Genomic DNA, 18,084 nt, shown 5'->3' on the forward strand with positions numbered 1-18,084 from the left:
AACCGAAAGTAGTTCCGAAGAAAACACAAGACTCACCATGGTTCAACGAATCACAATGTTGAACACTTATCACGATTAAAGACACCAAAACCTATATGGATTCCTACCATATAGTTCTAGACATACGAAACATTAAGAAGACACTCAAATAGTTCCACAAAAGAACATCGGGAAGTCAAAAGACCAAATACCGAGTCGAAAGAATCACGGGGAACAAATCCCCACAAAACCACATCATGTACCCCGCGGGTGGGGCCACGGGTGGACCCCCACCCGTGGTACCGCCCACGGGTACAACACCCACCATCAACGTTCCCCGCGGGTGGGGCGGCGGGTAGGCCACTGCACGCCGTTCCGCCCGCGGGTACCATACACTGTACAAAAATATCCCTTCGGGGATTTTCAACTCCAAGCGCAAATTCAAGTCCAAAACATGCCAAATCTCACCAAATACAACAAAATAACTTGAATCAAAGGAATAGCCAAGCAATGGCATACATGAAACCTAATAACAAGCTCTAGATATGCATTTTTCACAAGACAATGCATCAACACTCACATTTCATAGCAAAATCACATGTAGAATCCAATAAATCATCATATAGGTAAGTAAAATAGATTTTGTAGAGCATGGATTACTTCTTGAAGACTTAACCATCTCTTAAAACACTCCACAAGCTCCTAACAAGGTTCCCTTTCCACGCCCACTTAAAGAACACACCAAAAGATCATAAAGATTTCACCTTTAGAAAAAGATACCTTAGAAAACACTAAAAACACAAAAGGAGCTTAGATCTTACCCTTCTAGATGCTCAAGAGTAGGAAATGTGGAATCTTGCAGACAAACTTGGAAGATCTTGATAGCCCTACATTTAGCTTGGAGAGAAAGCTAACTATATTTTTAGAGAGAAGGAAGAGCTTATGATTTTTGAGAGTGTTTGGGAAGAAATGCAATGTGTCTCAAAGGGTTAATGCAGGCCATGCCCCGGGACTTTGTATCTCGGATAAAATGGTTGAAATCTATAAAGGGGAGGCCTGCATTACCTTTGAGGATAAAGAGGTGCAACAAATGAATAAAATAGGGGAGACCCTGCTTATGGAAAATTCTCTTATGGCAGGCTCGTGCTTTCCGTTATAAGAGAACACTTTGCCAATCACTTGAAGTTGAAAGGAACTGCGAGTATTGGCTTAGTGGACCCACGCCACGTGTCTCTTGCATTTTCTAATTCGGAAGATTGCATTAACACGTTAGTCAAGGGTCAAATTCACTTTAACGGAAAGTGCCCAATGCGGCTCTTTAGGTGGACCATGGACTTTGACACAAGGTTTAAGACGTCGTTGGCCCCGGTATGGATGTTATTGCCTAACCTTAAGGCCAATTGCTTCTCAGAACCTTGTCTCAAGCAAATTGTCAAACCTATTGGAAAGTTTCTACAGGTGGACACGCCTATGGCTAAGCTTACTCGGCCTAATGTGGCTAGGGTGAAAGTTGAGATTGATTTGCTAAAACCCCTATGCCGCAAAATGTTTATTCGATTAGGGACTGCGCGTCCGGATCAGGAGGCGGTGGGGTTTTGTCAAACGATTAAGTATGAGCGTGTTCCCCCGTATTGTTTAAATTGCAGAAAACAAGGTCATATGGCTAGTAGTTGTCGTGTCTTTGGTGGTGGAGCACGTGCTCCAGGCACTACAGCATCTATGCTGGCCCTCTCCCTATGGCTAATGGCCCTCGGGTGGAACCGCAGGGGGGCGGTCAGGACCGGGGCTCAGCTACTGTGCTGGATCACCGGGATATGACTGCTAGCCAAAGAAAAAAGAAAAGTAATAAAGAAAGACAGGTAAACGGAAAGGCCCCGATGGCGGACAATAGTCAGGGGCTAAGTGCAGGAACAGGTAACAAAGTGTGGCGGGCCCTACCTACTAGTCGGACCAGCACCCCGGTGCCGGTTAGTAATGGGTTTGCCGCGCTTCAGGATGAGAGTCTAGCCTCTGAGGAGGCTGTTGTGGGGGTTTCGGGTGGTGGTGATTTGCCAGCCACCCCGATAGATAGCAGGATATCTGTTGATATGGCATCACCCGGGGTAGGGAGTGGCCAATCACTTGGTTACCTATCCACTATCCCGGAGGTTGATGAGGATTTTAGCTCTCCAGGAAAGCGGGCGGACCTGCAGAGCCTGCACCAGGTATCTCTCTCTTTTACTCCTACTCCGCATCCTACCCCTAAGGCTCCTTGGGGGCCTAGGAGGGGGGGGGGGGGAAGGCGTGGTCAGATACCGACGTCCCGGTTGCAGATCATGAGCCGGGGGAATGGGCCTCGGGATCTGAATCAGAATCCGAAGACCTAGGCCTAGTTAAAGGCATTGGCCCGGTAAGACGTCGGCTTAGTCACACCAGAAAAGAGGGAGATCCCTCTCGTCCGGGTCCGGGAGTTTTGTCGTCTGTATGAGACTACTCGTCTGGAATGTGAGGGGAGTGTCCTCCCGGGGTTCTGCTCACAGAATCCGTGTACTGTTGAGAATGCATGCACCTGTTATATTATGTCTGCTCGAGCCCTTCAGTTCGCCTGACTGGCTTGAGTTTTTCAGGATTCGTTTTAATTTTGATAATGTTTTTGTTTCTGATAATAATAAAATTTGGCTTTTTTGGAATAGTGATTTGGCAGTAACATTTGAGAGTCAGACTGAGCAGTGCGTCACGATTTCTTGTGTGCATTCTACGGTTCTCACACCTTTTTGGCTCTCATTTGTTTATGCCAAAACCAAGGAATGCCTCCGGGACCCATTATGGGTTGAGCTGAAAGCTGTATTTTCTATGATTCCCGGGGGGGGTTCCTTGGTCAGTTGCAGGAGATTTTAATTGCTTGTTAAGTGTGGACGAGAAAAAAGGTGGGCTTCCATACTCACATCGGAAGACTACTGATTTTCAGGAATGTGTCAGTGCGTGTGACTTGAGTGATGCGACCTATTACGGTTCCTGTTTCACCTGGTGGAATGGGCGACGTAAGGAGGCGGCTATATGGATGCGTTTGGACCGGTTCCTTTATACGTCGGTGTGGGAATCGGTGTTCAAAACATCTGTACGGCATCTGTCAAAGTCCACGTCTGACCACAGTCCGCTTTTAATATCATGTGATTTGTTGAGTACGCAGGTGGTACCGAAGCACTTTGTATTTTTGAACGTGTGGATTAAACACGAAGATTTTTTTAGGGTGGTGCGTGATAGCTGGCAGGTTCCTGTGTGAGGGGGCCCCTATGTTTGTGACTGCCACCAAGTTGAACAGGCTGAGTAAGGTCCTGAGCAGGTGGAGCAAGACTGTGTTTGGGGATATTTTGTGAAGCTCAGTGAGTATGAGGATAGTGTTCAGACCCTAGAAGCTGCCTTACAGCAACACCCTGATGATGAAAATACTTTGATTGAATATAAAACGGGTGTTGCTTTGTTACAAAAATAGATTGCAATTGAGGAAGAATTTTTGCAGCAAAAGGCGCGTATCACCAAGGTCCAGGATGGGGACAGAAACTCCCGGTTCTTTCACTCTGTTGTTAAGGAACGCAGGCGTAAGCTATATATACACAGGGTTAAAGATAGTGGCGGTGTGTGGTTGGAAGATATACAGGGGATTGCTAATCAGGCAGTCTCTTTCTTTGAGCATATGTTCACGCGGAGATTGGGGGTTTTGATTTGGCTAGATTGGAGTGTGTCCCATGACTGGTTACAGAAGAAGATAATGAGTTTTTGACGGCCGTGCCAGAGATGGAGGAGGTGAGGGCGGTGGTAATGCAGATGAACTCTACGAGCGCAGCAGGGCCGGATGGTTTCTCGGGGGCCTTTTATAAGGCCTGTTGGGATATTATTCAGGATGATGTAGTCAGTATGGTTCGGAGTTACTTTGCAGGACGGGAATTCACCAGGGCTATCACGCACACATCCATTGTCCTTCTGCCGAAGAAGCCGAGTCCAGAAACCTTTGCAGATTACAGGCCTATCAGTTTGTGTAAAACTGTAACTTTAGTAGTAAGCTGATCACGAAGCTCATGGTAGTTCGGATGGCTACAGTTTTGCCCCGGGTGTTGTCACCGCAGCAGAATGGGTTTTTAACTGGTCGGTCTATTACAGATAATGTGCTTTTGGCGTCCGAGATGTGCCATGGATTGAGTTTGCAGAACCGGGACATAGTGCTTAAGCTGGACATGGCTAAGGCATATGACCAGGTATCGTGGTTTTTTCTGACTTCGGTGATGCGCCGCTTGGGTTTCAGTGAGGTCTGGATTGATATGGTGTTCCGGGCTGTGTCTAATGTTTTGGTATTCAGTGATAGTAAATGGAGTCAAGGAAGGCTTCTTTACATCCACGCGGGGACTCAGACAGGGGGATCCATTGTCCCCGACTTTGTTTGTGATTGCAGCTGAAGTCCTGTCCGTTTACCTTGCTCGGGTGTATGATGGCACTACGGTGCCTCGGTTTACACAGCTGTCACGGACACCACATATACATCACCTGGCCTATGCGGATGATGTAATTATTTTTAGCACAGCCAGGTTGGGAGCAATCCAGGAGGTAATTAATGCTTTGAAGGAGTACGAGGAGATATCGGGACAGTTGGTGAGCTTTCAGAAGAGTGCTTTTTAAATGCACCCTCGTACTCCAGCTCGTGAGATTGATGAGATTCGCAGGGCAACAGGTTGTGTACATAAACAGTTTCTATTTACTTACTTGGGTTGCCCTGTGTATATTGGCCGCAAGAAATGTATATATTTTGCCTCGGTGGTTGATAAAGTGAAGGCTAGATGTTTGACTTGGCAACGCCGACTGCTTCCAAAGGGCGGGAAGGCAATTTTGATTTCCTCAGTCTTGCAGGCCATACCATTGCACTTATTCTCGGCCTGTGCGCCGCCTAAGCAGGTCATACGGGACTTGGAAAGATGTTATGCTAGCTTCTTCTGGAAACAGTCAGGCGGCGGCCGGTATCATTGGAGTTCGTGGAAAACTCTTTCTTGTCCTAAAAAGGAGGGGGGTGTGGGGTTCTTAGACCTGGATTTGATGGTAAGGGCGGCCAGTGCCAAATTGTGGTGGAATTTCCGGACAGAACACACGCTTTGGTCAGATTTTATGAGGGCTAAATACTGCAGCCGGGTTCACCCGGTTGCTAAGTTTGTCCGGACTACTGATTCGCACACCTGGAGGCGGATGTTGACAGTACGTGATGAGGTTGAGAGGGTTCTGACTTGGCGGTTGTTCCAAGGCCGGGTTAATTTCTGGTGGGGCAATTGGTCAGGTCTGGGCACGCTCGGCGGACTTTATCCACACCGGGGGGTTTCCTACTCCCTGGATTTGCTTCTCGACTATGTGCGGGATGGTGGGCTTGATCTGGTTAGCCATGATGACTTGGCTTATGCAGGGATTAATGCGGACTTGCCCTGAATGGGGCAGGGTCCGCGTGATATCCCGCTCTGGACCGTGGCGTCCGATGGTATGTTTTCTTATTCCTCTGCTAAGGCCTTTCTTAGGCCTGCTCTGCCCACTGCACCGGACCCTCTCTTAGCTAAGTGTTGGCGCAAGCACCTCCCTTTTAAGGTGTCCTTTCTGGCTTGGAGAGTGTTCCGAGGGCGGCTTCCCACGGACGACATCTTGGCTCGTTTCGGTCATGTGATTGTTTCGAGATGCTGGTGTTGTCCGGCCCCGGTTCCTAAGTCTATTGATCACATTTTTTATTCTGGGGAAACAGCAGAAGCTGTCCGGAGATATGTTTTGGCGTCCCTCGACCTCTATTCGCGACACCGGAGTCTTAGGACTTTGATTGTGGGATGGGGTCAGAGGGGGGCGCATAACCCTCTTTTGTCTTTTGTTGTTAGCAGGTTGTCGTATCTGGTATTGTGGGAGCTGTGGAAGCACCGTAATGGGTGCATGCATGGCCGAGATACTCCCAGCATTGCCCGGGTAATGCATGGGGTGGCAAAGGGGGTGGCGGAATGTCTGTTTAGGCGGTGGCCTATGCAGCATATCCTGCCTTCTAATTGGAGGACTATTGTGGCATAGTTGGAGGCACATGTGCCGAGGCGTGTTGTTAGGACGGTCAGGTGGTCTCCTCTTGCTGCCGGTGCGTTAAAGATTAATCTATCTTTGTCTTTGGCAGTAGGGGGGCTGCAGCCGTGGTGCGCAACCAGGATGGTGGCTTTTGTTATGGGGTTGCGTGGTCTGTGCAGGGGGAGCACGCTCGGGGTATGTTCCGGGTCTTGTTCTCCTGCCTGGAATGGTGCTTGACCGGGGGAAATACAGTGATTGATATAGAGTCCACTTGGGCGGAGTTGGCGAGTTATGTTGATGTATCTGTTCGCCCGCCGTGGATTCTAGATAATGTGGTTTCTAGGCTCCGATTCCTATGTTCCTGTGGGGTAGTTACTGCTGCTGTGTGCCCGTCTAGGGCTAATCTACCTGCACAGGCGTTAGCTGATTGGGTGGTGGATAAGTCGAGGGAGGCCATCTTTCGGAATCTCAGTGATCTGCCGCGTAGGGTCCGCTCGTTAATGATACATGATGATGTGCGTCACGTGTTTTTTGAGATTGATGATCCCCCGTGATTGTGCTAGTACTTCCTGCTGTATGTTCTTGAAAGAGAAAAAAGAAAAGAAAAAGATGAAATGAAAAAGAAAAAAGGAAAAGAAAAAGAAAAAGAAAAGAAAAATAGAAAAGGAGAAAAAGAAAAAAGAAAACAAAAAAAAAAAGAAGAATGGAAAAAGGGAGTGATAAGGAAATGGAGTGAAAAGAATTGGGGTGGGAAAGAAATAGAGTGCAAAAGAATTGGAGTGAAAATGAGAGTTGGAAAGACAAAAGGAAGAGTTGAAGTGAGCTTTAAACAGAGAGTGTGTGAGGTTTGGAGGCCATGAAGTCCTGCTTGCAGGATTGAGCCTCAACGTAACGTGTTGGCGGTGCAACATGGCACCCTAGTTCGGGCTGAACGGTGCACCGGGCAGGACTAGTCAAATCCGTTGACCTGGTCAGGCTTGCTGCTGGCCAATAGTAGCTGAGTTCCTTCTGGACTCTGGGGGGGACGGGCTTTTATTTGGGTGGGTTGCTTTTTGTTCGCGTCAGCCTGTTAAAACCTTAAACACTCACCCGAGGTAGAAATTTGAAATAGTTGGGTCATGGGAACAGGATACTTGTTTGTTCTATTTTGTTTCTATTTTTGCAGGTGCTGTTTCTTTGGCCTCCGAGGCGTGTGCTGGTCTATAGGTTTTTTGGTTTCGCCTTTGCGGGCATTTTTTGAGATAGACCAGGCCTCAACGTTGGTGCAAGCGGTAAGAAATTGCATCCTAACCCGGGCTGAACGGTGGCCAGGTAGGGGTTTTTCAAATCCGTTGGCGGTAGTCCAGGCTTGCTGCTGGCCCATAGTAGCTAATCCCATTAGGGTTGGTTCTGGTTCGTGCTGGTGCTGATCGGAAGTTCCTGTTATTGGCTGCCTTGTGCTATGTTGTTTGATTTTTTGGCCTGTGAGCTACAATGTATGAGTTATGTATCTATTGACTTAGGCCTGCGTGCCGTATTTCTGACTGTTGTTACGCCTTTACCATGTTTTTAACAAGGCAGTCAATAGCATCTCAGGAGATGTCACGGTCGTGGTTGCAGCCCGGTTAGGTTGCATTATAGTGCAGAGTCGCTGTGGTGCAACTGGCAGGGAGGGCTATGGTTGTGACATGCAAGGTGTCTGGGCCTTACTATTTGAGCTTCATGTTTATATGGTGGACCGTGAAGCAGTTGGGCTGCACGTTTATTATTTTGGAGCAGCTTCGCAGTTTACTTAGCTCGGATTTATATTTGGATGGTTTAAGCTCTATTACGCATTCTAGTTAGAGATAGCTAGTATGGGACTTGGGACGCATATGCTAGAGCCCCGGGGGCCTTCTTTATGTAATCTCGTTTTATTTTCTTATTTTATTTAGATTAGTTAAGTAGGATGTAGGCCATGTGGGGCCTAGTTTTTATTATTAATAAAGATCTCCTTTGAAAAAAAAAAATACCATTACAAGGAAAATGTCTTCTTTACCCTTACTAAGATGAAAAGTGTAAGGGAACTAGAGAACTATTCATAAAGCTTTATGTACAACACTTGACTATGGGTTGACTGGTCAATTACTACTCCCCGACTATTCAATTTTCAGGAATTTAAGGAATTAAATTACCAATTGGATTAGGATTAATTACTTAATTAATCACTTAATTGAATTTGGATTACGGGGTGTCACATCCTCTCCCCCTTCAAAGAAGCTTCGTCCCCGAAGCTTGGGTACGACTAATTAAAACAAACGGTGAAATAGAACAACAATGTGACAAGAGTGTCAAGAACATCCCCTTTTGGTCAAAACTCAAGGGATTCAAAAGATATAAAAAATAAGCAAGAAATTATATCGATACAAGGATTGAAAGAATTTAACCAACGGAGATATTGAGCATATCAAACTCTAAACCAAACACAACCACCAACTTCTAACCAACACCTAAGATCTAAACAACTAGCTCAAAGCACAAGCCACAAAACTAACAACTCAACTCAACAAACAAGCAAGAACAAACACACAAGGCAAACAACAAGCAACTCACGAGCGGTAACAACAACTAAAAGATAACAACAAACTAAGGAAAGGTGAACGGGATTACCACGACTATAACACCCCGTGTTACGATCCCTAAAACCAATTAATCATTTAATCAATTACCCAAAAGAAAGAATTAAATCACAATAATTAATTAGGAAAGGCCCACCATAGTCCATGAGCCCTTATCCATAAACCCAATTCTTAGTCCCAAAAGGAATAGCATTAGCAAGCCTATAATATTAGTTCGTAATTAGGACTCATAAATATATAAATAGGGGACTTAAGAGGCACCTAGAACCCCCCCCCCCCCCACCACCACAATAACGTCTCACCACCCAAAGAGCTCCAAGAATTCCCTTAGAAGAAATCAAGAAAGCAAGAAAGCTTAAAGAAAGACCCTTCATAGCCAAGGAATTAATTAAGGCTAAGAGGTAACCCATGTCTCAACAAAACCTATTTTCATAGCTATGATTCCCCTCTTAGGATTTCCCCATATTATTGTGTATTGATGATTTGTGATATTGTTATTGATGATTGGTGGGATGATTCCATGGGTGATCTTGATGATGAAAGGTTCTTGATAATTATGGTGTTCTTGATGATTATATGGCGTTCTTGATAATTACCTGGTGTTCTTGATGTTCTTAATGATTATATGAGGTTCTTGATAGTTATATGATATTTCTACCGAATCTTGATTTTGGAAGATGAATTGTGTTCTTATTGATTTAAAAATAATTAGAAGCCTAGGTTATATCGTGGAATCCGTATGGTATTATTCTTGGTATATTGGGTGAGAATTCACATGATTGGGTGCTTATTATGTTTAGAAAAGCATGATAGGTTATGTGCCGTTTGTTTCTTGATTTGTACCCGTTAATTGTCTACGTGTGTTATCAATTGCGTTTGAAAGTGTCTAAGCATGGTTTCGGGTTCCACAAAGGTTCCCGGGCCATTTTTGATGATAAAGAGTCAGTGGGGGGTAGGGGACCCACCACCTACCCGCGGCCTTCTTGGGCAACTCCGGCAGCCAGCTGCCCGCCGGGCACCCGCTGCCCGGAATAGCTGCCGCCGGCGGGCAGCCGGCGGGTGAACCCTCACCCACCGGCTACCCGCTGGTTTGCACCCCAATTGGGGATTTTGGCTTCCCCGTTTGATGTTCCCCCGATCCCCGTGGTGTCCCAACGGACTCCGTCTATCGTGCCTATGTCTAGTTTGATTTTCGGGTACCGTTCGTAGGTCGTATGAGTCTTATATATTGCATGCTAGTTGAATTGGTATCCCGTTGACCTAGGTGAAAGAAGTATGAACCCCTTAGGACTATTCTTAGTATGTGAAGGATCACGCATAGGTTTTCTTATACGATTTCTCCCCCTTCCAAATGTGTTAATGTGGGTTGCATGTGCTTGCTATGTGTTATGTGTGCATATTACCCCGATTCGGTTGAGATCAATCGGGCTATACGGGCAGTCGGGTGGGCTGAGAACCATACCGGCTGTTAACCAGGCTGGTAGAGACCGGTCAAGTATATAAATATTATATAGGACTAAGGTCCACTATACGGGCAGCTGAATGGGTTGAGAACCATCCCAACTGTTAACTAGGCTGGTAGAGACCGGTCAGGTATATAAATATTATATAGGACTAAGGTCCACTATACGGGCAGTTGAATGGGTTGAGAACCATCCCAACTGTTAACCAGGCTGGTAGAGACCGGTCAGGTATATAAATATTATATAGGACAAAGGTCCACTATACGGGCAGTTGAATGGGTTGAGAACCATCCCAACTGTTAACCAGGCTGGTAAAGACCGGTCAGGTATATAAATATTATATAGAGCTGCGGCTCATCGGTCGGTTGCGATCGACCCCTCCGTAGTGTGAGACGGGGCAGTGTGCTGCGGGGCCGTGTCAGAGCTATATGCGCTGACCCTCATGTATGGGCATGCGATTGGTCCTGTGGCGCCAACAAAGTGTGCTATATGATGGGATAAGAAGGATTGATGTGGTGACTGTTATAGGGCTCTTGCTAGAAATGCTTAATTGTGATTATTGGTTGTGCTTATCTATGACTGTTTCCTATGTGAGAATTGTATATGCTTGGTTATGACTGTAGACTGTGTGTACCCCTATTTGTCGAGTCGGTTCCCTGATTTCAAAGCTAGACTCTCGTAGGATATATCTTCATGCTTCGAAATGACTTTTCGTATATTTATGTATATATATATATATATATATATATATATATATATATATATATATATATATATATATATATATATATATATATATATATATGTGTGTGTGTGTGTGTGTGTGTGTGTGTGTGTGTGTGTGTGTGTGTGTGTGTGTGTGTGTGTGTGTGTGTGTGTGTGTATTGTATTTCAACGCGTTGGACTGGGTTACCAGCACCTCTCGCTGAACAGATATATTTGGCTTTCAGGCACAGACGAGTAGACCACTGGAGCACGCTAGAAGCTTGGGGCGTAGCTTAGATAGTCTTCCCTTTCGGCCTTCGTGCCATGATTTGGTATTGATACTGATTGAGGTTTTAGAATTTAGCCTGTGCACCCGAGTTCGCTAGCTCGGGTGTGGCATAGCACCCCATACTCTTTGTATCGTATTTTGGGATTTAATGGGATTCTATCTTTATTATATAAGTTTTAAAAGTCTTGAAAATCTGGGGTGTTACAGTTGGTACCAGAGCCTAAGTTTGACCCTAGGATAAGACTATTAAGACAGACCTTAGGACATAGACTTGAACTTTAGGGACATAGGATTCGGGAATCCTAGGACGCGCGGTGAGATTGTGAAACCTACACATAACCTCCCCTCACTTTATCCCTCTCCTATCTAAAGAGAACTTTATCCCCCGCTTATCGCATCGAAAGAAGAGCACCAAGCTCTAACTTAACATTCTTATAAACATTGACCCAGAAAGACGACAACATGGCGCCAAACAGAAGACAATCAAACTCCAGAACCCGCCACACACGACCCCCTGACCCGAACACTACAACAACTAACGCAAGTCGCCCAGGCACTAAGCGACGTAGCTCTTCGCAACAACAGGCCCCCGCCTCCTCCATCAAACACGAACTCAGACGTCGCCCGACAAGTTTCAAACCATCGACCGCCCACGTTCTCAGGAGAAGAGGACCCCGTGATCCTGGAAGAATGGATCTGGACCCTCGACAAGATTCTCGGGTTAGTAGAATGCCCAGAAGAACGTCGCGTAGAGATAGCCTCGTTCTACTTCGGACACGAGGCCGATCTTTGGTGAATCCACTAGGGTCCCGCTTACCAACAAGAACCGGGGTTCAACTGGGAAAACCTCAAAACACGACTACGAGAACGATTCTACCCAACACACTTGAAAGCATCCATGTACGAAGAGTTCCTCCATCTGAAACAAGGGACAACCACCGTCATGGAATACCACAAGCGATTCCTCGAACTGGCGCGCTTCGCACAAGAGCTAGTCCCCACCGAAGTAACCAAAATAGAAAGATTCGTCTCGGGCCTCAACTTCGAAGCCCGAAAAGCACTAGTGGTGAGCCGACCTCGGACCCTCAACGAGGCTTACTCCAGTGCCGCCAATCTCTATCGAATCCAACTACTCCAGCGCGGGGTTCAGGAACAGATACGAAAAAGGAACACCGGAGGGGGAGCACCACCAGTAAAGAGGACAAGAAACAACGCCAACACAAGACCAAGTAACCTGACCAACCAAAGGCCACCTCTGGGGAACAACGACGCTAGCGCCAGAAGCTTTCCTTGCCCGAAATACAACAAGAACCATAGAGGCAAGGATTGCATGGGCAATCCCTTGCGATGCTTCAACTGCGGAGAGGAAGGACACAAGGCCTTCCTTTGCACCCAACACCAAAGACCACGCACTACCACCATGGGACAACATGGGGGCACCGCTCATCGAGGAAACTACGGCGCTCCCGGAAAAATATTCGTCATGAGCCGCACTCAAGCCGACCTCGGGAACGAGAGCAATCTCGAGGAAGGAAACCTAACCCCAGAAGACGAGGACCACGCAAACCCCGTGGGAGAAAACCAAGAAGACGAATTCTGTTTAGGATAAGATGGCAATTCCTTTGTAATCACCTTCGTAGTAGAACTACTTACTTAGCTTAATTACTTCGGAAATATTATCAATAAAGATTAGTTCGAAATTCGGTCCTACTTACAGGGGTAAAACTAAAACTCAAACCAGCCAAGCCCTCACCACTAGAAGACAAAAGAAGGAAAAAGACAAAGACCATACCATCAAAAAGACTAAAGTTACCACTAGGAATGGAACCTTGGACCCCTCACTTAAGTGACCAAGGCTTTAACCACTAGCCCATAAGTGTTTCTTAAAACCTTAAGGGACACTTTCTTCTTAAAACTCCACAAATCCCTAAAACCCACAAAATCCCCAAATCAAAAACCCTTCTTCTTCTTCTTCCTCTCATTATTCTTCCCCACTTCCTTCCCTTCCCTCTCTCACGCAACTCACCACCCCCCACCATAGAAATCCCATCGGCCACCCGCACCACCGCCAGCAGAACGCCGCCGCCGTCCGACCACCTCCCGACAGCCCTGCACCGCCGCGCCACCGTCCAACCACCTCGCCCGGAGATCGCCTGCAACACGCCGCCCGCCACCTGCCCAAGCTCCACCCGCTGCCACCGATGCCCCACGCCATCGGAGACCATCACCCACCTCACCAAGCCGTCGCCTGGACTCCGCCCCACCGTCGCCGCCCTCGCCGGAAAAAGGCTCGCCGGAGACCCACCGGAAAAAGGCTGCCGGAAAAGCGTCGCCAGTCGAAATGCCGAAGAAACCCCTCGGGACCCGCACCCCGGACTGGAGCAACGCCGATTACACCGTGATCGGAGGTAAAGCCCTTGAACCCGACCAATTCTCTCCGGAATTGGTTGATATGCTTAAACACCAAGGGCTTTTAGATACATATCTCACCATCAAAGGGGATACGTACCCCGAATTGGTGAAAGAATTCTATCAACATCTTGTAGCCATCAAACGGGGTGACAAATTAGAAATCACCACCAAGGTCCGCGACAAGGAAATCGTGCTTTCCGAAGGCCGTTTGGCCAAGCTCTTGAAATTGACCACCACGGGTGTGTCAAACTACGACCGAAAGGGGTGGATCGATACCCAAAACACGACGTACAAGGACTATCTCGGGTACCTACTCGGGAAAGAGGACGGGTTCACCTCGGCCACGCGACCCAACCGGAAGTGGCTATCGGCGGAGCAAAAGATATTGGTTATGATTGTAACCGATAGCCTCTTGCCCACCAATAATAAGAGCAAGGACGTAGGAAGTTTAGAGTGCACCTTTGCCTACTTCTTCAAACACAAAATCAAGTTCAACCTGCCGGCCCTCATGCTAAAACACATGGAGTTTTGCAAATCAAGCAACCGACTTAGCCTACCCTACGGGATGATCCTAAGTTGGATCATGGAGAAAAAGGGGGTGGACCTAAGCCACATCAAGGTCAAGACCACAATTGGCATGGTTTTTAACGCCCAGAACCTACGCCGCAATGATATCTACTACACCGAGGGAGGACATTACCTCACCCTCGAAGAAATTTGTCAAAAACCCGAGGATGAACGAAGAGAATTGGTCGACCAATTAGACATCTCCAACAAGAAGCTCAAACGGGCAATGCAAGATTGCGGAATCCTGGAGGGAAATGAGGACCAGGAGGAGGATGACGAACCCAACCCGTCGGTGCAACCACGATCAGGAGAAAACCCAAGGGAGCAAAACGAGGGCTTAATCAATGAACGCATACTCGCACAGCTCAACCGGCAAAACCAAATCATGGAGGAAGGGTTCTCATCCTTGATCCGTACGACACGCGCACTAGATCAGAGGGTGGCAGCAATCGAGGCCACCTTGGGCACTCGCGGGGCGTCCAGCTCAGGAGCAGGAGACCGAGGTAGACCCAAAACCCTTTTATCACATCACCACCACCAGAAATCTAGTCTACCCCAGCTAAGGCAAAACGTGGGGCCACATTCCCAACCGGGAGGCTAAGAAGCGGGATGCCTATGGGTGAAAGAATGGATTAACACACCGGGCTTCGGGGACGAAGCCCCTCGTAAGGGGGGGAGAGTGTAACACCCCATGTTACGATCCCTAAAACAAATTAATCATTTAACCAATTACCCAAAAGAAAGAATTAAATCACAATAATTAATTAGGAAAGGCCCACCATAGTCCATGGGCCCTTATCCATAAACCCAATTCTTAGTCCCAAAAGGAATAGCATTAGCAAGCCTATAATATTAGTTCGTAATTAGGACTCTAAATATATAAATAGGGGACTTAAGAGGCACCTAGAACCCCCCCCCCCACCACCACAATAACGTCTCACCACCCAAAGAGCTCCAAGAATTCCCTTAGAAGAAATCAAGAAAGCAAGAAAGCTTAAAGAAAGACCCTTCATAGCCAAGGAATTAATTAAGGCTAAGAGGTAACTCATGTCTCAACAAAACCTATTTTCATAGCTATGATTCCCCTCTTAGGATTTCCCCATATTATTGTGTATTGATGATTTGTGATATTGTTATTGATGATTGGCGGGATGATTCCATGGGTGATCTTGATGATGAAAGGTTCTTGATAATTATGGTGTTCTTGATGATTATATGACGTTCTTGATAATTACCTGGTGTTCTTGATGTTCTTAATGATTATATGAGGTTCTTGATAGTTATATGATATTCCTACCGAATCTTGATTTTGGAAGATGAATTGTGTTCTTATTGATTTAAAAATAATTAGAACCCTAGGTTATATCGTGGAATCCGTATGGTATTATTCTTGGTATATTGGGTGGGAATTCACATGATTGGGTGCTTATTATGTTTAGAAAAGCATGATAGGTTATGTGCCGTTTGTTTCTTGATTTGGACCCGTTAATTGTCTACGTGTGTTATCAATTGCGTTTGAAAGTGTCTAAGCATGGTTTCGGGTTCCACAAAGGTTCCCGGGGCATTTTTGATGATAAAGAGTCAGTGGGGGGTAGGTGGGGGTAGGGGACCCGCCACCTACCCGCGGCCTTCTTGGGGAACGCCGGCAGCGGGCAGCCGGCGGGCGGGCAGCTGCCCACCGGGTACCCGCTGCCCGGAATAGATGCCGCGCGGCGGGCAGCCGGCGGGTGAACCCTCACCCACCGGCTACCCGCTTGTTTGCACCCCAATTGGGGATTTTGGCTTCCCCGTTTGATGTTCCCCCGATCCCCGTGGTGTCCCAACGGACTCCGTCTATCGTGCCTATGTCTAGGTGAAAGAAGTATGAACCCTTTAGGACTATTCTTCGTATGTGAAGGATCACGCATAGGTTTTGTTATACGATTTCTCCCCCTTCCCAATGTGTTAATGTGGGTTGCATGTGCTTGCTATGTGTTATGTGTGCATGTTACCCCGATTTGGTTGAGATCAATCGGGCTATACGGGCAGTCGGGTGGGCTGAGAACCATACCGGCTGTTAACCAGGCTGGTAGAGACCGGTCAGGTATATAAATATTATATAGGACTAAGGTCTACTATACGGGCAGCTGAATGGGTTGAGAACCATCCCAACTGTTAACCAGGCTGGTAGAGACCGGTCAGGTATATAAATATTATATAGGACTAAGGTCCTCTATACGGGCAGTTGAATGGGTTGAGAACCATCCCAACTGTTAACCAGGCTGGTAGAGACCGGTCAGGTATATAAATATTATATAAGACAAAGGTCCACTATACGGGCAGTTGAATGGGTTGAGAACCATCCCAACTGTTAACCAGGCTGGTAAAGACCGGTCAGGTATATAAATATTATATAGAGCTGCGGCTCATCGGTCGGTTGCGATCGACCCCTCCGTAGTGTGAGACGGGGCAGGGTGCTGCGGGGCTGTGTCTGAGCTATATGCACTGACCCTCATGTATGGGCATGCGATTGGTCCTGTGGCGCCAACAAAGTGTGCTATATGATGAGATAAGAAGGATTGATGTGGTGACTGTTATAAGGCTCTTGCTAGAAATGCTTAATTGTGATTATTGGTTGTGCTTATCTATGACTGTTTCCTATGTGAGAATTGTATATGCTTGGTTATGACTGTAGACTGTGTGTACCCCTATTTGTCGAGTCGGTTCCCTGATTTCAAAGCTAGACTCTCGTAGGATATATCTTCATGCTTCGAAATGACTTTTCGTATATCTATGTATATTTATATATGTATTGTATTTCAACGCGTTGGAGTGGGTTACCAGCACCTCTCGCTGAACAGATATATTTGGCTTTCAGGCACAGACGAGTAGACCACTGGAGCGCGCTAGAAGCTTGGGGCGTAGCTTAGATAGTCTTCCCTTTCGGCCTGCGTGCCATGATTTGGTATTGATACTGATTGAGGTTTTAGAATTTAGCCTGTGCACCCGAGTTCGCTAGCTCGGGTGTGGCATAGCACCCCGTACTCTTTGTATCGTATTTTGGGATTTAATGGGATTCTATCTTTATTATATAAGTTTTAAAAGTCTTGAAAATCTGGGGTGTTACAACGACACCGCGCTAAAACGACTCACTCTCTGATTCATCGGTGCTCTCCTCGGACTCCTCGTCATCTCCTCCTCTACGACTTGAGCTGGCCTCAATCTGATCTAACCTCTGATGGACGGCAACAAACTGCGTCTTCATAAAAGCGAAGCCTTCTTCAATCATCCAGTTCTGTTGACGTTGCAAGGTGACCACACGCTCCTCGTGCGTCATAGAATCGTGCTCCCTTTTGGTTCGGGCTTCTCTTCTCCTTCAGTTTTCTTCACTCTCGGATTCACTCTCCTCCGCTTCGGCAGCTTCTTGCGCTTCCACTTCCTCTTCATGGCCTGCTTCAACATCGTTCCCTACATCACTTCCCAAGCTCTGGACCGCAAGGTTCAACTTTCCAGCAGGAATCTCGAGCTCAACCGCCAACTCATCTCTTCCCTCGGGGGTCTTCCTAGCAACTTCTTCAAGAGTGATATAATCACCGTCATCCAATTGGAACAAGTTGCAATTCCGAAGATTAATGGCATCCAACACCATTTTTCCTACGGGCTTCGGCATACAACCATCAATGCTCACACCCTTCTTGACAAGAATCCAGCTCAACACCATACCATACGGTAAACTCTTACGGTTGTGGTCACGGCAGAAGACCATATGTTGCAACATCAAAGCCGGCAGATTGAACTTTACCATGTTCTTAAGACAAAAAGCAATGGTGCACTCCAACTTTCCCAACAACCGACTTATGTTGTTATTGGGCAACAAACAATCCGACACAAGCATAACCAAAATCCTTTGCTCGGCGGACAACCACTTCTTCTCCGGTCTTGAAGCTTGAGTGAAACCACTCGTGCGACCCAACAAATAACTCAGATAGTCCCGGTACCCCATTGCATCCGTACTAATCCACCAACAAGACCACCGATTCGTAGTACA

Source organism: Ipomoea nil, unplaced genomic scaffold (genome assembly GCF_001879475.1).
Source record: "Ipomoea nil cultivar Tokyo-kokei standard unplaced genomic scaffold, Asagao_1.1 scaffold3192, whole genome shotgun sequence".
NCBI classification, from domain to species: domain Eukaryota; kingdom Viridiplantae; phylum Streptophyta; class Magnoliopsida; order Solanales; family Convolvulaceae; genus Ipomoea; species Ipomoea nil.